This window comes from Acomys minous (assembly GCF_964271855.1).
Source record: "Acomys minous genome assembly, chromosome: 19".
NCBI classification, from domain to species: domain Eukaryota; kingdom Metazoa; phylum Chordata; class Mammalia; order Rodentia; family Muridae; genus Acomys; species Acomys minous.
Window position 1 is genome coordinate 30,491,170 of NC_140499.1, and position 24,082 is coordinate 30,515,251.

Below are 24,082 nucleotides of genomic sequence, written 5' to 3' on the forward strand. Positions count from 1 at the left end.
GAGCCTAGAAGACACACTGTGCATGCTGCAGAGGGCGGAGCTGGAGAAGTGACCCAAGACATCTGGAGGAGCCCAGAAGATCATGAGTGGACCCCAGACATGGGACAGTTGGGCTTTGATTTTTGCTTTGTTTTGATTGTGACTGTGCCCTGATTCTTCCCTCTTAAAGTAAGAAAGTATTTTTACTAGAGCCCAGAGTTAACAACTTTGAATTTGAAAAGAGATTGGCTATTTTAAAGGGATTGACATCTTAATGTGTTTGAATTTGTAAAAACCGAGGGACTTTTAAAGTTATTTAGATCTTCCGGATGAATGAGAAGGGAAAGGTTGGGGCTTACCAGTGAAGTGTTTATGTGTCAACTTGACACAAGCTAGAGTCAGCACAGAGCAAGGAGCCCCAGTTGAGGAAATGCCTCCATGAGATGCAGCTGTAAGGCATTATTCTCAATTAGTGATCAGTGGGGGAGGGTTCAGCCCATTGGAGGTGGCAGCATCCCTGGGCTGGTGGTCCTGGGTTTTATAAGAAGGCAGGCTGAGGGAGCGAGGAACAGCAGGCCAGTAAACAGCACCCCTCCATGGCCTCTGTATCAGCTCCTGCCTTCAGGTCCTGGGCAGCTGTGTGTTCATGTGAAGGCCCCAGTTTGATACTGACCATCATTCTTTTTCAATTTACTCAATGTCTTTTCATCACACCCAGGGCTCGCTAGTCTACACTGCATAGTCTTGAGAGGCAGTTTTCTCTGGGGATCCTTAGTCTCCACATTCCTAGGCTGGAATTACAGGTTATTCATCCATGCCCAGTTGGCATTTATGAAGGTTTTGGGGAGAATTAGCACTGCGGATTTTTTTTTAGCTTGAACGGCAAGTGCTTTATCCATGGAGCCATCTCCCCAGTGCTAGGGGAAAAATATTTGTATTTGGAGATTGTCCTGTTTTGTGTTTGAGGAAGGGTCTCACTGGGTTGAACTTGAACACACAGTTTTTCTGTCACAGTGTTTCAGGTACTAGGAGTTCCCATGCCAACTGGGGACCAAGGATCTTCTCTGCTTAGCCCTAGAGTAGTTAGGTGCACAGGGAGTTGGTACCCAGGTGCATCTCTCTCTCTCTCCTTTTGACATTAGAAGAGACTGCTTAACAAAATGAAGGCAAAATTAATATTTATTGCTTTTATAATCTCCCAGCCTCCCTTGCAGTTAGTAGGAGGCATACTATCAGTCCTAAAAAATAAATTAATAAGGTTAAACCTTTATTCTTTGAAGGATTTTGCCTCACTTTAAAAAAATATGAAGGGAGGGGTTGGAGAAATGGTTCACTTAGTTAGCAGTGCTGGCTGTTCTTCCAAAAGACGCAGTTTTAATTCCCAGCATCCACATGGCAGCTCATACCTGTCTGTAACTCCAGTTCCAGGAGCTCCGACACCCTCACGCACACATGCAGGCAAAGCACCAGTGCGTATAAAAACAAAATGAAAAGACAAAAATAAATATGAGCGTCTAGAGATTGTGAATGGTGATGCTAGTCATGGATTTGAAAGTTCAGTTAGCCAGGACGAGAGGTTATGAAGAGCAATTACATAGCCCGGAGGCGATGTTTAATAATGCAGCATGGGCCAGAAAAATCTCTAGGGGAGCATGTATGTGAATGTCTCCACCATTAGAAAATAGCTATGTGAGGTGAAATATGTTAGTTTGATTTATTCAGACCTGGTATCTATACTTCAGTCTGTTAGTTACGCCTCACTGGGAAAACAAAAGTGAAGTAGGAACTAAGAGGAGATCTTCAGGGACATTTCATCCGCCCAACTTCTTACTGTGTTTGGGTGTGGTGATCCCTAACATGGTAGATGCTGTTCTTCAAATACGAGGTGATCATAGATCCAGTGTGGAAACCAATACTGAGGATACAAGTAAAATGATGAAAGAGGGGTTTCCTTGAACCCCATAGAACTACTTTGCCTTACATATTTGAAAAACAAACTCAGAACGATTTAAGATACTAGATGTACAGCCCCATTTAATTGTATATAAAAATACTTTCTAAATGACAGCGCAGACCCTCTAAATACAGGTTCAGACACCACAACCTATGAAGTTGATGATGTTGCTGGGGGTCTTACAGCAAGTGGAAAAATATTGGGCATCTATTCTTCAGTATTCATGTTTATTGTGTGTGGTGCTTCTTATAGGAAGTCCTCATCACAGCTAGGCAGCCATAGTTTCTTCTTATTTTCTTTCCTTTCTTAATTAAACAAAAATATTTTATGTGTATGGGTGTTTTTGTCAGTGTCCACGCAGCTTGTGTATGCAGTGCCTGTAGAAGCCACAAGAGGGCGTCAGATCCCCAGAACCAAAGTTACAGATGGCTTTGAGCCATCATGTAAACGCTGAAGATTGAATCCAGGTCCCTTGCATGAACAGCCAGTACCCTTAACCACTGAGCGGTATCTCTGGCCACCACAGTTTCTTATACTCACAAATTTCTATGGAGATGATTTTCATGGTGTTTAACATCAGCTAAATCACGATGAAACGTTCAAGCAAAGAGAAGATGCCCTGTTTGGGTTATGTGTTCCTCAGGGCTAAGCACTTATCTCTTACCCAACACAACAGCAATAACAAGAGACTACTTTGGTGACAATAATATTTTAATTATAAGGAAACATTTCCAAGTCATGTATAGCAGATTCCTAGAAAGTTTTTTTTCCTGGATACATTTTAGAAGACATATTAAATGTGTAAACATTCAACAGTAGGTTTTTATTTTTTTAAAAACGTTACATTTCTATTTCAGGACCATTTTCCTGCATCCCAGATTTTCACCTCCTACTTCTGAATCTGCCATTGAAAGATGAGACTGAGCCTGATAATTCTGGAGCTGCAATGATGTATCCCCTCATTGAAGATGCTGTTATGTTCAGTAGACTGTGCTTAGCAAAGAAATAATTCATATACAGACATTTGAAAAAACATTTAAAAACTATTCAGGCCGAACCAACAGGGAGATAGGCTCCTTCTAAACCTTTGGCTGGCAGAGCTTTATGGCTCATTTCACTCTGCAGGCTGTGAGATTGTCCAAGAACTTGCTGAGTTTAAATTTTATTCATTTCTCTGCTTAACAGAGACCTTTGAATGACCTGCTGTTCAAACTTAATTTTTATAATATTTTATAACACAATTTAATGTATCATATTCCTATATATAATGTAATATAAGCTTTAATAATATTTTATTAGTTATTTGGGAATGTCATACAATGCATCCAATCACACTTGCTTCCTATTCCTCCCAGGTCCACATTCATACCATTACACTCCCCCACCAAACAAACAAACAAACAAAAAAACCCAAAAAACAAAACAGAAAAAAACCCAAAAAAACCCACCAAATTTAATTTGTTTTGCCCATATATATTGGAGTATGGCCAAAACTCCCAGTGACCAGTCCCTTAAAGAAACCAAGTGTCATGTAGAGCTATGCCCCCCCACGCCCCGCCCCCCCACGCCCCGCCCCCCCACGCCCCGCCCCCCTGTGCCCCACCCCCGCTTCCCTCCCTCACCTCAACACACACATTGGGAAACCATCAACTATGAAGAGCTACACTTCAGCAAGTTTATCAAAAATTTCAAGGTCTCTCTTCAATAGCGTCCTGTCTAGACGGTTTCTTTTTGGAGGAGGTGGTTCACAGCAGCCTTCGACGTCTCTTATTCTTAGTTAGGAGTTTGCAGTCATCCACACCATTGCGGAGGAAGGTTGCTTGCCCACAACAGGGATCAAGGACTTCCTCATGGTTTCCTTGAAGCAGCATGGACCACAGACATCGACATGGCCTCTGGCAGCAGCATGGATCATCGGAGTCTTTTAGGAGACTTAATCCAGAAAATGGACCGTTTTTCTTTCTTTCTTTTTTTTTTTTTTAAAGATTTATTTATTATTATGCATACAGTGCTCTGGCTTCATGTACACCTGCAAGCCAGAAGAGGGCATTGGGTCACATTATAGATGGTTGTGAGCCACCATGTGGTTGCTGGGAATTGAACTCAGGACCTCTGGAGGAGCAGTCAGTGCCCTTAACCTCTGAGCCTTCTAACTGGGAGATCTTGTTGCTCAGAGTCAGGGTGATCATGTGACTGGATAGGGTGTTGGCAGCAGAACCTGCACAAACCCCAGGCCACCACACACCATGTGCCCTGGGTGCCATGCAGTGCTCTCTTTCCCCAAAGAAGGTTGAGCAGTAAAAGTAGTGGTGGGGTGGCTCAGTGGGCGTGGAAGGGATGGCGGGCCCTCTCGTCCGCTGTGGCTGCACTCCATACCTGCTGTTGCTTCCTCTTTACTTCCTCTTCTCTCCACTGCTGCTCTGTTTTGCTAACTTTTTTCCCCCGAATTCTTTTTTTTCCTTATCTTTTCTAAATGCTATAAACGAATCAATAATCAGTGTTTTTAATGACCCTAACTTCGTGGATCCTGTGTATATATTCTGCATTACTAATAGAAATATTTTTGAATCAGAAGCAAACTTCCCGACAGAGTCTCAGAAAGCACAGAAGCTCACCGATTCACCGGGGTGTAACGGGTGGGGTCCCAGATATGGTTTCGGCGTGTATAAATCTTGTTAATGTGTCGCCCAACCACATCTGCCTTTTAATTCCTCAATTCACTCATCTGGTCACAGCTCACACTAGTTTCCTTTTTGTCTCTAGGATCTGCATATTGTTTGATTTCTTTCCAGAAGGAATCTCAGAGCTCATGTCTGACCCATTTCTAGGCAGGTATCTGATAATACCAGTAATCTAATATTAATATGACCTCTCAAGCTACAAAGAGCTATAACCTCATGCCATATGGAAATGTGAATGGCACGGACTGACCCTGTGCTGTTGGAATGGCAGAACAATTGCTTCAACGTTGCTCAGCAGACTTTCCACACATTTTCAGAAGACTTACGGATTCTAGGAGCCTAAGGTTTCCTTATCTATTATAATGTGTCAGACACTGAACTGAGCTTAACTACACCATGTCCTTTAAGCTGCCTGCAAGCAGGTAAAAACAGATAATTTTACTCATAATGAGCTCTGCACCCAAGAATTTAGGTCACTTGTCCAAGGTACCATAGCTTGTAGTTAGGCCAAGTGATACTGAACCAAGAGCCTCTGGCACTCTTAAATCCACTGCTATTCCTTCCTGGTGTGGTTGGGTTTGGTTTTGAGGCAGAGTCCTTTTGTGGCTAGCCTGGAATTTGTGATTCTCCTGCCTCAGCCTCGAAAATGTTGGCTGTGAGCACCACGTTGCCAGCTCACATTCCTTTCCAGTTATACTATACTTTCCTCGAGAATATCAATATGCAAACCTAACTCAATTCTTTTAAACATCCAGTATTTTGCAGGGACAGGCGTTTTTTTTTTTTTATTACCGAATGATACAATTGACTGTTGCATACAATTTAATCCATGTTTAGAGCAAATTACTAGGATTTTCAACAATTTTCAGCTCTTCAGTCCTTCAGTCCTATGCAAAAGCTGGAATCCATCATGCTTGCTAGAGGTAAATAGTAGTAAGGTAAGCTTCTCCCTCAATTTTACATGCTCAGCTTGCAACCAGGGTGATGGTGTTTTTCAACACGCATTGAGCTCTCAGAACAGCGGCAGGAGATCACAGCAGATGCTTTGATAACATGGCAATGTCACCAGCTTTGGTTTCCATGCTTTTTTTTTAAATATCCATGAGCAAGGTTCCCTGAAGACTTTTTCATGAGGTGTTAACAAACAATGTTATCACAGTAGAGGGCTAAGTGAAATTCCTAGTACTACAGCAGGCAGAACATACAAGTAACCTTTACTTTGATACTTAAGAAAACACTGATAGAAATCTGTGTACAATCAATTTGCAGCTAACTTAAACACAAGAAGGTGCTTAGTGGATAATGGCTAATCTGTCCTACTTAAAAACAAATCCTCTAAAGTTAATATAGTGTGATTGTTCAAGGGGAAATGATGGATGCCCTCTCTCACAATTGCAACAGTGCTTTGATTGTCTCTGTGTTACAACCATCAATAAGAAAACTGACCCACAACTGGACAGATGACTGGATTATACTTCTGAGTGACATCAAATACTTGCTTGGGACTCTTGGATGATCTGTTTCTAAAATGTCAAATGCCAACATACAAATGCATGTTGTGTATACCCTCCCCCACAGACACACAGAGACACATAGAGAATGTGTTAACGTGTATCTATATGTAGGTACATACATATAGATATATTTGAACTTTTGGTCTGTGTATTCTATCAGAGTTTTGAAGCCATATAAATTATTTAAAGTTTCTGAGTGGCATATATGAGGAAAATAATAGTTGTCAGGAGTTCCATATGACAGAAAAACAATTAATAAAACACAAGTAAGTACTTTCTACAAATAGGAGTTAAAGATGAGAAGATAATTCAAATCTGGATAAAGCAATAGCATCATTTAATATCCTTGCTTGACTACTTTTACCTGATGCTGTGACCCACAAGAAACTTGGCCACGTACCTGTCCAAGCAAGCCAATGCAATTTGAGAGATCCAATTTCTCCCATAAACAAAAATGAAACATTTTTGTTGTTGTTATTGACATTGTCTATTTGTTTGTTGGACACATAACCTAGCTTGGACTCAAGCTCACTGTTTTCACCCCAGCCAGGGAAGCGGGTACACCAACTACAGATCATCCCCTCCCCCTCTGCTCCTTCAAACCCAGCCCTCCAGTCTTATTCCCAACTCCTCAGTAGAGCGCCCACTGTAGCCTCCCTCCTTGCTTTATTCCAGACCCCAACTCCAGCAAGCACTCCCTGCCAGGGGAGCAAGTGAGCTGATTGCCAACCTTCACCTCTCCCACCACTCCTTCAAGTCTAGCGCCCCAGTCTCAGCAGCAGCTTTGTAGCAGATTTTCCTATTGTGCCCCTCGCCCGACCCTGTGCCCTATTCCCAGGTGAGTAAGTAGATCCTGGTGGAACTCCCTGCCTCTCTTCCTCCTGTGGCGCTCCTCAGTCCTCCTCCAGCCCATTCCTATGTTTCAGCTACAAATACTCAGAAACATTTTACCTGGAACCCCCAATGACCACAGCCATTAGGATCCCAGAAGATTCCTACCAGGCTACACACGGCTACCACACTCTGCTAAGAACTAGAGAAGGCAACAGAAACCAAGGAACGAAATACTCACCCATCTAGAATTATAAGTTTCCCAATCCTAGATGCCAAGATACCAGCACAAAATCAATAACTTCCAGGACAATTGTTTGCACTAGAGCACAGCAACTCTACCAGAGCAGGCCTTGAGTATCCCGACTTAGCTGAAGCCCAACACAAGAGACCTTAAAATAGCCTTTATGAGTATAATAGAGATGCTAAATAGAGAATGAATGAACCCCTTAAAGAAATTTATGAAAGTCCCAGCATACAGTGGAAGGTAATGAATAAAACAGTACAAGATCTAAAAGTAAAAATAGAATCAATAAAGAAAACCCAACCTGACGGAAATCTGGAAATGAGAGTTTTAGAAACTTCAACAGGAATCAAATGGGTGAACCTCCTCAACTGAAAAAAAAAAAAACATGGAAGAAAGAACTTAGGTATTGCTAACACAACAGAAAAAATGGATACCCCAGTCAAAGAAAATGCTAAATCTGAAATAAGTCTTAGAACAAAACAGCTAGGAAATCAGGGACACTGTGGAAAGACCAAATACAAGAATAATAGGAATAGAGGAAGGAAAAAAGACAGGTCAAATATACAGAAAATATTTTCAGCAAAAATCATAGAAGAGAAATTTCCTAACCTGTAATAATGCATATCAAGGTACAAGAATCATACAGAATACTAAATAGATTGGACCAGAAAAAAAAACCATCCTCTTGGCATCTAATAATCAAAACATTAAAAATATAGAATAAAGAATATAAAAAACTTTAAGGGAAAAAGACCCAGTAACACATAAAGGCAGACTTATTAGAATTATTCTTTACTTTTCAATGGAGACTTTAAAAGGCAAAAAAGTCCTGCAGACTCTAAGAGACCACACATGCCAGCCTAGACTACTATACTGAGCAAAACTTTCAATTACAACAGATGGAGAAAATAAGACATTCTATGATAAAACAAAAATTTAAGTAATATCCATCTACAAATCTAGCCCTACTAAAGGGACTAGGAGGAAACTCCAACCTAAAGATGTTAACTACACCCAAGAAAACACAGCGAACAAATAATCCCAGACAGACAGTGAAAACAAGTGAAGCAAGCGAATCACGCGCGCGCGCACACACACACACACACACACACACACACACACACACACACACCACACCACCCTTCTACCCCAACCCTGACTATCACCACCACTAAGAACAAGAACAACACGACAAGGAATCAACAAACATTACTCATTGATATCTCTGAACACTATGGTCTCAATTACACAGTAAAAGGCACAATTCTAAGAGAATGGATGCAAAACCATGACCTATCCTTCTGCTCCATTCAAGAAACGTACCTTAACAACAAAGATAGACATCACCTCAAGATAAAAGGATGATGTTCCAAGCAAATAGAACTAAGAAGCAAGCTTGGGTAGCCATTTTAATATCTGAAAGAGCAGACTAATAAACCAAAGCTAATCAGAAGAGCTAGGGAAGGACATTACATACACATCAATGGAAAAAAAATCCACCAAGAGAACCTTGCAATTGTTAATATTTATGCCCCAAACATAAGTGCACCCAAGTTCATAAAAGAAATAGCTACTACAACTTAAACCACATATGCACTCTCATACACTGATAATGGAGAACTTCAGTACCTATAGTCTTCAAAAGGCAGGTCATCCAGACAAAAACTAAATGGAGAAATGGTGGAGCAACCTGGCTTTATAAACCAAATGGACCTGACAAATATTCACAGAACGTGTCACCAAAACACAAAAGAATATGCTTTCTTCTCTGAACTTCATGGAACTTTTCCAAAACTGGTCACATATTGGAACACAATAAGCCTCAACAGATATAGGGAAACAGACCTATAATCTGTAGTAAAATAAAAGCAGTCCCTAAAAGTTTCCTAACCAACCAAATAACAAAACCACCACCACCACCACCACCACCACCACCACCACCACCACCACCACCACCACCAACAAAAACCTAGGGCCATGGTTTTATGGAAGAATTCTATCAGAAATTAAAGGAGAGTTAATGTCAATGCTCCAGAAATTATTCCACCAAATAGAAACAGAAGTTTCTGGCTTCTATAGATAGTACATGCACTCTGTAGCAGAAGTTTAGCAAAACTGTTTTCTCTGGCATGAATTCCAGAGTGATGGCACTTAGGCTTTGAAGTAGCCTTTTGTCAGGGGTTGTTATCTGGGATTTTATGGAGTCCTTCCTTTCCCAGAGCCTTTGCATATCTTAGACACAACCGGCAAGCCAGGAAGTCTCCTATGTATGGCTGTGAACTGCTCAGAGTTCTCTCAAGACAACCCCTAGATCTGATAAGAGGTTTAGGCTAAGTGGAAAATGACTGGCTAAAGGTACCTTTGTGTAACAATAAAAAGAGCTTCTGAGAACCCGATAGCATCCAATCCTTGACAGGCTGATCTTCCCGCTGCCCGAGAAGCCTAAATTCATCCTGCAGCATCTTTCTCTCATCATTTGTCCTATGTAGCCCAGAACATCAACAGTGCCGAGTACATACACATACACGCAAGAAAACACGCAAGCAAAAGAAAAATAAGATAAATCTTTTCGAAAGTAATGGTAAATCTTGGATCAAATTTTACTGTCCCAAGTTAGGACATGTAAAAGAGATGAATCTCCTCAGGACAAATAAACTGCATGCAAAGGTTGATTGTGAACACGGCTCATTTTAAAAATCACATTTAAATTTTCATCCCAAGTGCTTCTCTTGGTGGAGACATCACTCAATTGTTATGCAAAATTTTTAGAATGAAAAACTTCTTATAGATTTAATTCATTATCATTTCATGAGAACAAAATTAATTCCTTCTTCAGCTAATTTAAATATTGGCACTAATAATCCTAATAGAGATTACTGAGAACAAAAAGACAATGAAGAACAAGCTCGGATTCCATTTTCCTGTCTCTGAAGATCACAGTTGAAAGCATCAAGTATTTAATCTTTTTATTTTTCTGTGAAGTAATTTTCAAAATGAGTATTTTAGATCAGTGATCCAATTTAAACTCTGTTCAATGCCAAGAAAAGTATGTAATTGGCTATAATTCTTCTGCCATATTTCAGTGCTACAGTCAAGGCTTTCTGCAAACATTTGAAAAGTATTTGGGAATCTGTGCATCACCACTTAACAAATGCGCTCTCCTCTTGGTGGCATTCAAATGGTGTGTGCCGCGTTCTTTCTGACAGCTCCTGTGATAGGAACTTTTCAATGTGTTTGTAATAAAGAATTTTGGATAATAAAATGTATTCCCTTTGAAAGGACAGGTTGAAAGTCAGAGAGAATGGGTATTAATTTAAGATTTACCAGGCCTGGGGCTGGAGAGATGGGCTCAGAGGTTAGAAGCCACCATCTGTTCGATTCCCAGCATGCACATGGTGGCTCACGACCACCTGTAATGAGATCTGCTGCCTTCCTGTGGTGGGCAGGCCCACGTATGGGCAGAATACTGTATAAATAATAAATGAATCTTTAAAAAAAATTTCCAGGCCTTCCTGGTAAATTTAAAAAAAATGTTTATTCAGAAGAAGAAGAAGAAGAAGAAGAAGAAGAAGAAGAAGAAGAAGAAGAAGAAGAAGAAGAAGAAAACAAAACAAAACAAAACAGGAGAACCCTTTGAACTATTCACTTAACATCACCTGTTAACTTAGAGCAAGGAGGGAGCAGACCCCTCACCCTCAACCAGGGACAGAAGAACACTCAGCATAATCATGTCTCCACCCCCAGAAGCCTCACCCCACCACACTCCCAGTTATTAACAGTTTGAGACCAACAGATTCCGCAGAACCATATGGACATCCCATGAGACTTGACCTGAACTAAAACTTAGTGGATGGAAACTTATTCAAGTTCAGCTGTGACAGAAAGGTAGCCCCAGAGTTGAGGCGATCCATTTCGAAGTTTAAACAAAAGCCTGGTTAGTTCAATGAAGCACAAAGAGTCCTTTTGACAAAGTTCAACATCCCTTCGTGATAAAAGCCCGGAAGAAGGCGGAAGTGGAGGGGCGGTAACAAAAATGAATGACACCACATAGTAGATGATCTGTATGATAAACCCATGGCCAACATTGGAGCAAGTAAGGAAACCGGAAAACATTTTTTTTTCTAAAATCAAGAATGAGATGAGGATGTCTACTCTCTCCACCCACAGCAAATAAAGTGTTTCACGTTGTAGCCAGAACAATAAGGAAAGAGAAAGAAATAAAATACATACAAGCAGGCAAGGATAAGTCAACTCATCCTTACTTGTGGATGATATGATCCCACATCTAAGGAGTTCCAAAGACTGCACCAGAAAACTCATATCTAATAACACTTCTAGAATGTGTCTGTAGCCTTTCGGTATGCCAGTAATAAATATGCGGAAGAAGAGATCAGAAGAACAACCTCTTATAAAATAGCTTCAATGAAATAAAAAATTTCTAGAAGCAAACTTAACTAAGAAGGTAAAAGGTCTTTACAATAAAAAAAACTTTAAAATGCCAAAGAAAAGGGCTAGAAGGTGAAAAATGCCTTTGGGCAGCGTGAATCTTGTGAAAATTCTGTATTACTGAAAGCAGTTTTAGGATCAGTGCCATCTCTATCAAATAACACTGATATTTTTCCCAAAAAAAGATAAAAAAATAAAATTTGAATTTTATATGTAACAACAAATGTTCCCCCAAATAGCTAGGGTAATTGTGAGCAAAGGGGACAACGTGGAATGCACTGCAAGGGTGGATTCTTGGCATACGATTGGCACAAGCATGAACACGAGGCCAACACTCATATACATGAAATGAAAATAAATGCATCTTTGAAAATAACCTGAACCTAAAACAAACAAACAGAACACCTGAACCTGTTTGAGGGTTTGAAGGTATAGTTATAGTCAAGGACCTTCTGCAAAGAACTCTAGTACCTTAGGAACTAATTCCAAGAATTGACTAATAACATCATTTACATTTAATTTTTTAAAAAGATTATATTTATTCATTGGATATGAGTGCTCTATTTGCATGTACACCTGAACACCAGAAGAGGGCATTATATCACATTATAGATTGTTGTAAGCCACCATGTAGTTGCCGGGAATTGAACTCAGGACCTCTGGAAGAGCTGCCTCTTAACTGCTGAGCCATCTCTCCAGCCCCAACATTTAATTTTTTTTTTGTACGTAGAAGAAAAAGAAAAAAAATAATAGGAAAAAAGGAAACAGAAGGAAGAGAGAAAAATCTTTTTTTGTTAGGGAGTTTATATCTAGGATATATAAAAACTTAAAAAAAACCCAACCATTCCAAATCCAAACAGCCCAATCAACAGACAGGCAAATGAGATAAACACACACTTCCCAGAAGATCAAGTTCAGATGTCCACTGTATACATGAAAAAAACCAGCTATACAGCCTTAGCCAGCAAGTAAATGTGGGTCATTGCCAAGCTGAGGTTGCACCTCTTTCCTACCAGAATGACACTAAAGAAAACAAGAAGAACAAATGCTGGCATAGACTTGGAAGAAAAAAAAAAAAGGAATCTTTGTATGGAGATGGTAACAAAACAAATCAGTGTAGTTTTTCCAATAAGAAATACTGAAAAAGCGAACAAGCAGATGGTATGACTCAGCTATACCTTTTCTGGGTAGATACTCAAGGAATCTAAGTTAGCATACTACAGGGACAACATCTGCTAATCCATGTCTGCTGCGGCTCAATTCACTGCAACCCAGTTATGGAAACAGCCTTGGTCCCCACCACTTCATTGTGAAAATATTGTCTCCGAACATAGTTGAAATTCATTTATTCATGAGGAACAATAAAATTATGACATGTGTGGGAAAATGATGGAACTAAGGAAGGTCAGGGACAAGAGAGGGTAATGGATATATATGCTATGCACATAGAAGGAACTGTTGTTTGGTAGTGATAGAAGGACCAGAGAGAGGCATAGTGACAGCAGTGGGGATGGTGAATAAGAGAAAATATAGAATACTTGAAAATGAATTCACAGTGTCTCCTAGTTAAAGTTTCTATTGCTGTGATAAAACACCATGACCTTTGAGCCTTGAGGAAAGGGTCTAGAGAATATACGTGGGGAAGGACAAGAGGAAGGAGTTCCATTCAGGGAGCCTCAGGGAAGCCATCATGCCTGCTGGACGCAGACCTTCCTGTGTGGCTGCCTTAAAGTCATCTGTTCTTCTGCCTTCACTCATCTTACTGTATGTAACCCTTCACCCATTGCAGTGCAAGTAAGCCCAGTAAATTCATTGGTTCCCCAGGTGAACTTTGGTAGAATTACACCTCCGTTTGCATTTGACACCTTTGGAGGAGGCTGAGTAGACATTGTTTATGCATTTTATCAATACCCTGCTTAGAATTTACCAACTGTGTACCTTCACTCTGGTTAGGATATAAGTTGATGAACTACAGATAAGTATGGTGGTTGTTTATTTCAGGAAATGTTAGTGCTGGAAAAGAGATAAGAATTTATGCTCTGACATTAGATGGTAGTCTGAGGTTCAGCTTTTGTCTTTCAGAATTTTCCCTCTTAGCCTTTGTTAACTCATGTAGAGGGTGAGGATTACCATGACCCAGCTGGAGGGACAACAGAAAGTATCCTGGAAAGCAAGGCCCTTGAATCAAGTCCTTAGGTCATATGAATGGGAGCCTCAAAAAACATGACAAAAAGGAGGCTAGAAAAGCTTGTTCCAAAACCCCAACTTCAAGCATAAGAAGCCGTGTTTTGAGTTGCTGGTCAAGATTGCCCAAGAGAGTCCCCAGATACAACCATCTCTTGCTAATGTCTTGGTTTACCATCTTGAGCTGAAAGGTAAGCTGTTATTGCTGAAGACACCATTATCGTCATACACAGAACACAGAAGCCCAGAGCTAGAATTGACCTAAAGCCTTCTTCCTGAGGAACAGCTTTCATGGTATCAGAAGGTGCCATGCAGCTTTCAAAGGTGAGAAGCAATCAATAGTTCTCTCCAGCTATGATGCCTACCAAGAATAACAAGGACCAGCAGGACACAATTACTCCAAGACTATAGTAGTGGCACACATACCTTGACAGAAACCAACAGTTCTTTAATTGAATATAAGACTCACTCAACAAGAAGGAAATCCTAATTAGTATGGAGCAACCAGAGCTAGTGAAGTCATGGGTCTTGAGGAAAGCCTACAGCCACTACTTTACTAAACCAGCACAATCTTTAGCTACATTCTAAATATTTGCCCTTTCCACAGATAAAAGTAGTTCTCACACCCCATTACGGAAATTTTTCTTTGCAGTAGATGGAGACTATTACAGAGTACCATCAACAATCAAAACGCAGAGCTATGGAGTTCAGTCCCAATGGATACATCTACAAAACAACTCCCACACCTAAGGCCCAGGAATGTTTGTGGGAGTGAGAAGATTAGAGGGTTTTCTATGAGAGTGTATTTCCTAGGAATGTCAGAAGCTACACCAACAGGGTCTCACCAACATGACTGCCTAAATGTGAGCGGAGCGGAGCAAGGACAACAATAGACATGATAAACTGGAGGGGGTAAAGCCCATAAGGCCTCAACCCTACATAAAGAACTACAAGCAACTAAGGACTGACAAGAGTGGAAGAGATAGTCTTGCCCAGTGATCAGCACACCAATTGTTTACCTGATACCAAATGGTCAGCTCCAAAAACACATATACAACTAACAGTATATATACTTATGAGATTATACTCATGCATTTAGGAGTATGTGTGTGTGTAATCAACTAACAAAAAAGAGGCCATGAATTCTAATTTGAAAGATTTCAAGGGATAATATATGTGGAGGTTTGGAAAGAGGAAAGGGAAGGGAAAATAATCCATTTGTATTATAATTTCAAAACATAAAATAAATAATTCTAAAAAGAGAAAAGGTGTTTCCAGGGAGAGAACATCAGCTACTAAAAACACGGGTTGTCTGAACATGGGGCATGGATGGGCAAAATGCACTAAGAAGGGTTGATTAAAGCTGACAGAAGCAGGCTAAGAGGGGTTTTAGCATAAGACAGTCCAGTCATTCATTTTAAAGAAGAGAAGGTTGATGCCCATTTGCTTTGTTGAAATGACTCCCTCAAGGTCAAACGGCTGAGCGAGTACTTTCACACTACTATCACTCTAGCACAGTACCCAGATGCCAGGACACAGCTTGTGGTTAGTGGGCACAAGAGTCAGGGGCTTCTGGGTTGAAGCTTCCTTTTGTCAGGCCCATCCGCACTGAAGACTATTATATATTCTGCAAATCTAAGAACCATTTGCAAAATCCTTGCCTTGCAAACTAGTTAAGATGTGGAAGAAATCTGAAAGCTTGAGGATTTGAAATCAAGATAAAACCTTCAAGTTCAGATGAGACATTGCTATTTTCAGGTTCCATCTTCTTGTCATGAGTATTTACTGCCGACCAGTCATTCAAGAAGTGGGCCTCACATGAACTGCTGGCCTAGACTGTACCAAGAGGATTTTTGACCAAGATGGACTGCTCCGTCTGTCTGTGATGGTGGGATGTGACAAGGGAATAAGCAATTGATTATAAAATAGTATGACAAATGAAATGATGGAGAAGTCCAAGCTGTCATGAGTGCTTCTAGGTAGGATTTATGTTATGACCCCTAGCATCTAGAAAAGCTTTCTGGCATGATTGATTTCCACGTTAAGTCTTAAGTAGGTAGGAGCTAGTGAGCTGCATCGGCGAAAGGAAATCTGGCCATCAGCAGTGGGAAGTGAGCCAGGGACATGAGGATGCAGGAGACTTAGTAGGCTATGACATATATGGAAGGCAGGTGTCAAGTTTCAGGCAAGACTGAGAAAACAGGTTTCATCTACAAACACATGAGACCATGCAATGATTTATGCAAAGAAGAAAAAAGACCAGGTGTGTTGTTTTGCTTTTTTTTTTTTGGTTTTTCAGACAGTCTCTCTGTATAACCTTGGCTGTCCTGGACTCACTTTGTAGACCAGGCTGGCCTCGAACTCACAGCGATCCGCCCTCCTCTGCCTCCCGAGTGCTGGGATTAAAGGCGTGCGCCACCACGCCCGGCAGGTGAAAAAAAAAAAAAGCAAAGGTGTGTTGTTTTGAAAAGATCACTACATTGGAGAGCTGTGAAAATATGAGTTTGGGGATTTTGGCTTGGGCAATATCCATCACACCAAGGTCTGGGGGATAAGTGTGATTATTTTGATCTGATGTATGGGTAGATGAATAAGAGGAACCATGGCAGCCTTTCTTTATTTACATACTACTGGGAAAATTGGCCTCTTATGATGCTACTTATAGGACAGGGGGCCCTGGGTGTAGGGTTGTTTGGGAGAGCACAAGAGAGCCGGACAAAGGAGGTTGGTTTCATTTTTGACCTTTCAAATTAAAAAATGTGTGCCAAGTAGAAATTTCATTCAGGGCAAAGACTTAATTCCTAGATATTTTTAGTATTATTGTTGTTATTAAAGTACCACATGTATCAGTGTTTGTCTCTGTTCCTTTTGTCTGTGGAAGGCAGAGGAGTGCGTTAGAGCCTCTGAAACTGGAATTACAAATGGTTGTGAATTGCTATGTGGGTGCTTAGACCCAAACCCAGTTCTAGCTCAGAAGAGCAGCCAGTGATCTCAACCCCTGAACCATCTCTCCAACATATCATTGGCTATTTTAGACTAGGAGAAAGAGATAAAAATACAAGTAAGAGCTGTGTTATTTAGTACCCCCAAAGAAACCTCAATAGGCTCTACAGTGAGCTAAATATACTCTGCCAGAGTCTGTGGAGGGGTGAGGAGAACATCTAAGAAGTTGCTTAGATGTTTAGTAGCAACTCAGTCCATTGAGAAACTCAGACAAATGTCAGGATCTTTTCTTCATTATAAATCAAAGTAACATATTGCTTATAAATGCCAAGTTACCAAGTAGTAAATGAACCAGTTTTGTGATTCTCTCCAAGAACACAAAATTTAATAACATGGGATGATAAGCAGATAATTCTGATATAGAATTGTATTTTCAAGCTATTTATTATAAGGCCTTAGGAAAACTACTTTTTATGAACTTCAGTTTATTCATGTTTAAATGAGATCAGACTTTCTGTCTTAGGATTTCTATTGCTGTGAAGAGACACCATGACCATGGCAACTCTTATAAAGGAAAATATTTCATTGGGGCAGGCTTATAGTTCAGAGGTTTAGTCCATTATCACCATGGTAGGAAGCTGGTGCTGTGTAGGCAGACACAGTGCTGGAGAGGTAGCTAAGAATTCTGCATCTGGATGCACAGGCAGCAGGAAGAGATAGTGAGACACTGGCTTGGCTTGAGCATCTGAAACCTCAAAGCCCACTGCCAGTGACTCACTTCCTCCAACAAAGCCAAACCTACTCCAACAAAGTCACATAGTGCTACTCTCTATGGATCTATGGGGTCTACTTTTATTCAAACCACCATCCTATCTAATGAAAAGGAAGTTTCTGGCTTGTATTGTTGCTAGCATTTCATGGAATATACCATCTTCAAGAAATTTACAGTGTTTGGTAGGTAGAAAGCCCTTTCTTGGGTTGTTTGTACTGATGACACTGCTTACTACATATAAGTGATAGTCACCACAATTACCCTGAATAAAGGGGGCAAACTGACACACCCATTCACACACATGCATAGCCCATATAACTCAATATGGTTTTTTTTTGCTGTGAATATTTCATTACTCTTTTTATTTAAAAACATAATCATGCAATTCTAAAGAAATATAAAAGAAATGTCTGCCATGTGGTTAAATGATATGCTTATGTGCTTGAGTAATTACTAGGGAACCAGATGGCCAACCCATTGTAGACAGGTAATTGCCTTACAGAAAGATTTAGTTAAAGATTGAATATGAAGATAAAGTGTATTGTCTATGATAGCTGTACTCAGGAATTTCATGTCTAATTATAATAAAAATAATCACACTGAAGAGCATTTATTCAACTACTTACTTAATTATTGAAATTTGAAATAATGGAATGACCTATGGTACTAGACAAGCATGTTGTTTTCTTCTCTTTTCTCTTTCATGAAGGAACTGAGCATTTTAAAGCAATTATCTATCTATCTATCTATCTATCTATCTATCTATCTATCTATCCATCCATCTATCCATCCATCCATCCTTCCATTCATCCATCCTTTCACAGATCTAGTCAACCAATCAACATTTATTGAACAACAAATATTCTTTCATGGACCTTGATTCCTCCACATTCAAACTGCTTTTCTTTGCTTTGCATCCAGGTAGTTCCAACTCCCCTAAAATTTAAAAAATGGGTAGTAGCCTTAATGCCTCAGAACAGATGCTGAGACGCACAGTCAAATATTAGGTGATTTGCAGGGGACCTTGCAGAAAAGTGGCTGGGGGTGGGGGGGGCGCGGGGTCGGGGCTGCGAGAAAAGGACCCGGAGGTGACAAGAGCTCCAGAAGAAGAACAACAGAGCCAACTAACCAGGGCCCAGAGGGGTCTGCGAGACTGAAACACCAAGGGCCATGTATAGACTGGACCTAGGCCCTCTACAAAGATGTAGCTGAGGGACAGCTCAACATTCATGTGGGACCCCTGCCTTGCCAGGATAGGACTTCATGAGCCAGGGGGTGGAGGAGTAGGGGAAGGGGATGTGGGAGAGGGAGGGAGAGTAAGGCTGGGAGGTGAGGAGGGGTGGGGCTAGGACCAGGATGTAAAGTGAATACATAAATAACTTAAAAAAATAAAAACAATTAAAAAATAGGTAGTAGGTGCATATGCAGAGATAATGGCAAGGTTAAATGGTATAACCTTTAAAGAGATCATTTTTGTCTATCAATCAGTCAAATAGAAAAATATTATACAATTTGATAGGGAAATCTCATATCCTTGAAAATTTATCTAGAGAAAATAGCAGAGCAAAAAGGTTATGTATATTTATGTTGACATTCTCTACATTAAAAATATGTCCAATACGAAAGAACAGTTACGATCTTTGTATTGGTTCCATATACGGTTATGCAGCTAGCCATATTATATGCAAATACTCTAGAGAGATTTTAGTGAAAAGCAATGATTCCACAGATTAAATAGTTTGTATGGAATCACCGGGGCCTGGAAATGTGGCTCAGTAATAAACAAGCTTGTCTAATATTCGTGAGGCCCGGGGGTCAATCACAGTACATAAATAAAAAAAATAGATAAACAGATAAATAAATAATCCCCCTAACACCCATCATGCCCAGATCATCTTTCCAGCTTCAGGAAGAATTGGTGCAAAACAGGGAAATTACCGGGAAAGAGTAAGTTGAAAATAATTGCTTAGGAGCAGCATGTTTTCCCCAATCTTTAAAAAAAACATTAATATTATTTTGTAGTGTACGATGAACAGCAAGGAACTGTTGCGCACGTGGGCAGGAAGCAATCTTGCAGGCAACAACCAAAAGGGATTTCTATAAGTTTAGAATTCAGATAATCTTACTGATATGAACACCTCCTCAGAGTTTGAGCTCCCTGTTTTCTGTTGTAAAAAATATTCATAGCCATACTGAATTTCACTCACTTAGGAATTCAGCTGCTTTTCAACAAGCGGCCTTAATCTTTTGTTTGGCTGCCATTATGTGACCACATGAATGCTGCTGCTGTCAAGTGAGAGCTTCAGAGATAAAATGAAGAGGTTTTTGTATGTGTTTTGTTTTTACATGCTTTTACACACCTACATTTTCTGGATGTGACTGAATGTATTGTATGTGTTTTACTGTCTATATTTGCCTCTGTTAAGTGCAGGAATTATAATATAACCTTGAAATGCACTCTGTACTCTGCATACTTCATAAGGGTGGAGGACACTTAGGAATCCCTTTGAATGCTGACCATGCAGAAGAAAAATGCTGGTTCCCCAGGGGTATGTTTTATTGTTCCCCTCATCTAGACCAGAGTTTTTTTCTTATTTCTTTTTTTTTTCCCCCAACTTTTTGGACCTTAATTTTCAATCACTACAGACAATTTTCTAATCAATATCAAGCACAAAGGTGTAATTTTTACTTTCAAAAATAATGCCTCATTATTATTTTGTGTGCTCCTACAGAGTGATTAACATTACTCACAATGACTGGTTTTAGAGTGGAAAGAGAGCAGCTGCTTGTCTGACTGGGAGAATACTGCAAGGAGGGTGAACCCATTGTAATGAAAATGCTGGCGTTTCAGACCTCAGCTCTGCTGAGCTTGCAGTGTCTTCTGTCTGCACCCTCTGTCCCGCAAAGACCTTCCTAAGGTCCAGGCCTGCAGTCACCTGAAGACTGAAAGGTGCAGTGCCTGGCTTTTTTCACTAAGACTCAGACACCGAGGAGAATGGTTTCAATCCCTTTAAAAACAGAAAGAAAAATGAGAAAGCCATGGTCTCTCCTCTTTCATTTACACTCTACTCAAATTCCTCCCTTCACAAGATTCGCTGTAGTCTTTTGGTGACAGGAACAGATGTGTCCACAAAGACTAGGTCACACAGAGTCAGACTTTGCCTTGGGGGAAACATCTCACTCAACAGCCATCGCTAGATGAAATGTGGATGATGAAAACCTTTGGCACATAGTTTCTGTAGAGCGTTCAGTAAGAGTCAGTGGTCCACCAAGACCATTTACAGGCAACAAATGTGCACATGCTCACAGGATCACACATCTCGTAAAGACGTTATGGTCAATGGTGGACTAGAAGTGTAACAGAGGTTTGTAGAGAAGACTAGTGACATCATAGCTGTTTTATTTTAGCGTGTTCTCAATGGTGTTTATAAAGCAAAGAAATTACCTAATTGTCTAAGTGACATGTTTTTTCTAATTATATCTCTATAACAAGAGGTGTGTATGTGTTGTGTGTGTGTTGTACATGTATGTTGTGTATGTGTGTGACTTTTTATATATATGGGTATGTGTCAGAGTATGGTGTATTTTATGCACAGGTATACATAAATATGTACATGTAGAAATGTATATGTAAATCTATGCATATATATGTGTGTCATGAATATATGTGTGTATAAGCTGTCTTTATCTCATTTTCATGATTAAGTAGTAAGACTTTTTTTGAGCGACCACTTACATACTGATCTATAATAATCCTTAGCTAACTGATTGTTGCTCATATGTGTATTTGTTTAGGGCTAAGCACTTGGGCTTTGATAACCTGTCAGAAGCCTCGTTCCTGGAGCAGACTGCTTCTTCCTCTCTCAGAAGCCATTTGTTGCCTATAGTTCATCTAGGAGTGGGGCTTGTGACATTCTCCATCCACATTGCCATGCCAACTGGTGTTATTGTTGTGCAGGTTGGGTTGGGGAGCCACATCGTTTCATGGCACAGCTTCCTGGTTAGATACAGAAGACACTATCCTGAATCAGACATCCAGGTCCTCTGGCTCTTACACTTTGGGCTTCTATTCCTTCCCATTTCCAAAGGCTGTGAAGTGGCAGCAAAAATGAAAGTTGTTAGTCTGATTTATGTTTGAAATGAAAGATGTAATTTCTAGGTGGCAACAGTATTTAAGAGGCATCTGTGTGTTGAATTTTAAGTTCCCGGTGCCTTGAAAGTTTGGCTGAAGAAGTTATGTCCAATGCAAAGCTACTATCTGGGAGTGGGGCTGATGTCCAGTGTATATGGATTTGCAAGGCACCTGGACCCACATATGCTGTCACTATAGACGAAGGCAGTCTCCTCTCTTGGGCCTACATTTTACAGAATGTAGGAACGCCTTGTATAGGTTACATTTATGAGCAAAGCCAATAGGAATAGGCTTCTTTTTACTGGAAACAGTGCAGATTTTTAAGTGGACTCAACGTTAGCATCTAGAAAGAATCACAAGCATGGAAAGGCAACCTGAGCTGCTGAAGTGAGTCTCGGAGGCATCCTGTTGAGTAGCCGAGGACATGTCTCTGTTTCTGGGTCCTGCTCCACATGTATTCAAAGATACTGGGCCAAACGACCCTTCTCTATTTGAAGCCATAGGCGAGTGGCACCCGCAGTTCCATTTCCTCCCCTTTGCTTACACTGACGTATCTCAGAGGATGCTTTCTGTAACCTCTACATTCTCTCCTCAGGGCAGCTCAAATATCATTTAATTTCCTTCTTGAACCATTTTTGTTTCTGTAAAATGTGTCTAAAATGTCTTCGTTAGAAAAATGGAATTAAAAGTCTTTGTTGATATTATTTCCTGCAACGGTGTCGCTGTGAGCTTTTCCTAGTTTACACAGAAAAAAAAAAAAAGTCCTCTCTACTCCCTCCAGTAACAAGGTTCAGAGCACACAGACGAGCTGCTTGAATTTTGTTAGAAACACATTTGCTTATGGAGGGAGGTTGGTTGAGCTAGAGTCACAGATGTAGATATGAAGGTTCAGACTTTTAAAATCTCAGAAGATCTAGTGGAAGTTTAAAGTGCAACACAAGGCTGTGTCTCTCTATCACAGATTTCCACCCAGACACATGAAATCCAGCATGGTCTCTCCCCACCATTCTAACAGGGCTCCTGAGCTCCACGGTGGAGAAGGGCCCTACCTTTGGCAGCACAGAGACATCAGACTTCATGAAAAGACAGCTGGTAGCAAGGGTTTAGTGTTTAATTTAAAAGATAAAGTCTTTTTGTGAATTATTTCCTAAAGTTGTGGAGGCAGTTCAAAAGAAACGGGAAGAAAGAAAGCACAAGATGAACTGAGTAACAGACCCCAGATTCTTCCCTTGCCAGATGTGGTTCCTGACGAGGAGACGCACCACGGCCAGAATGAGACCCAGCTCCTCAATGGCCATGCACCTGCTGCATGCCCAAACCTCGCTGGGCTCCCACAGGCCAACAGGCATGATGGACTCCTGAGCTGCGCTTTGGTGAACTTGTTTGTCACAGTTGGGTTTGCGGACCTTTGCCTACATGGTCAAGTACGTGCTGAGAAGCATAGTACAGGACTGAGGTTCAACAGCCACAACCTACAGTTGCTGCTGAGGGACACAGGGGCCAGAGATTGATGCAGGCATGATGGACATGTTACTGAGCACTGGGTGCCCTCCTGGACTCCTAGGCTTCACTTTTTAAAAACCTTAAAAAGAAAGCAGAAACCAAAATGTGATTTGGAGAAGATTTGGAGGTTCTTAGCGCCCTCTTGAGGTCAACGTGGACAAGGCCACTCACGCTTTGGTTTTATTGCTTATCGCCTGTGTTGTGTTTTGGACCTGTTTAGTAAACCTGGTTTTTTATTTTATTTTATTTTATTTTTCATTTTATTAGAGTTGGTCACTTAAAATATAAAACTTTAATGCTTATTAACAAAAAATCCCAGAAGAATTAGAATATGTCTCCAGACACCCTACCCTTTACCCACTAGGCAGTAGGTACATGCCACTGTCAAGAATCTCCACAGATATGCAGAATCCAGTTTGCAGCTGAGAAAACTTGAGTTCAGGGGGATCCAGATGCTTGCCTAAGGTGGAGAGCAGTGAGGACTTAACATGGGGTCTGAATAATGTGGTTCTGTCCAATACGTCATTCTATCTAACAGGACACCTAACTCCCCAAAGAGAAACACCGGGCATGCTGCATATATAGTAGTTCATAGCTAATGTTCTTATTAACCATCTCTGCTTGGAGATCACCTGGGTGTATGACCTCAGAAATCATAGTACCATCATGCTAGCCCTAACCCACAATGCTGGAAGTCAAGTTCTCCCAAACCACTGTTTGGCAGGATTGGGGACTGTCATTTCTCTGGAGTTAGGACTTGTGATCTGTAAAATAAGAATAATAACAGTAGCATCACTGTTCATAGCATTATGATGACGCTGAGCTGAGAGAATGTTCCTGGGCAGCTGATATGAGGTAGGGGCCATTGCTACTGTTATTGTCACGGCATAGAAATG

General features: G+C 40.6%; 1 pseudogene across 1 annotated transcript; it reads left to right on the forward strand.

The window, feature by feature from the left end:
* Positions 1–19,433: 19,433 nt before the first annotated feature.
* Positions 19,434–23,302, forward strand: LOC311590297 (ubiquitin-conjugating enzyme E2 J2-like; annotated as a pseudogene). Its single transcript has 2 exons — positions 19,434–19,498; positions 22,592–23,302. The product of its transcript is annotated as a ubiquitin-conjugating enzyme E2 J2-like (transcript).
* The last annotated feature ends 780 nt before the right edge of the window (positions 23,303–24,082 follow it).